This window comes from Dasypus novemcinctus, chromosome 9, assembly GCF_030445035.2.
Source record: "Dasypus novemcinctus isolate mDasNov1 chromosome 9, mDasNov1.1.hap2, whole genome shotgun sequence".
Classification (NCBI taxonomy): Eukaryota; Metazoa; Chordata; class Mammalia; order Cingulata; family Dasypodidae; genus Dasypus; species Dasypus novemcinctus.
Window position 1 is genome coordinate 56,866,102 of NC_080681.1, and position 913 is coordinate 56,867,014.

The window sequence follows — 913 nt, forward strand, 5'->3', positions numbered from 1 at the left end:
AATGATATCACATCTAGGAGAGCAGCTGCAATTGGAGTCACCATCTGGTTAAGTTTATGATAATCTACTGTCATCCTCCAAGATCCATCTGTTTTCTGTACAGGTCAAATAGGAGAGTTAAATGGGGATGTGGTAAGAATCACCACCCCTGCATCCTTCAAATCTTGATGGTGGCACTAATTTCTGCAATTCCTCCACGAATTCAGTATTGCTTTTGGTTTACTATTTTGCTAGGCAGGGGCAGTCCTAGTGGCTTCCACTTGGCCTTTCCAACCATAATAGTCCTCACTCCACAAGTCAGGAAACCAATGTGGGGATTCTGCGAGTTGCTGGGTATATTTATTACAATTATACATTCTGGAACTGGGGAAATAAGCACAGAATGAGTCCAGGGACCCACTGGACCAACTGTGAGTCAGACCTGAGCTAAAACTCCATGAAATCACCTCACCTACATAAGACCTTACTCTGACTTGTAGACCACAGTGACGTTTTGGGTCTCCTGGAGTTAATGTAACTTCTGAGCCATTGTCTAATAATCCCCAAAATGTCTGATCATTTCCTTTTCCCCAGTGCACAGTTACTGTTAAAAGGCCATAGATCTCCTTGGGGAAAGTTGGAAGGAAGATTAACAGTATACATTTTTGGCAGTTTAACAGGATCCTTCCCCAAGGAGACATGGCCTTCTCCTCATTCAAGGGGTTCTGGGACTGTAAACTGTCTCAAGTCTGGGAATTGAATAAGGGACCATGATTCTCTGTCTGTAATTTGAGTTAGAGTTTTGTTTACTTCACCTAGAATTCTTCTATTTAAAAAGATCCAGAAGAAATTTAGTAGACTGTCCATCTATCTCACTGCTAGTACCCCGTCATGTATTAGCCAACGCCATAACTCGATGATACTCAGACTATTT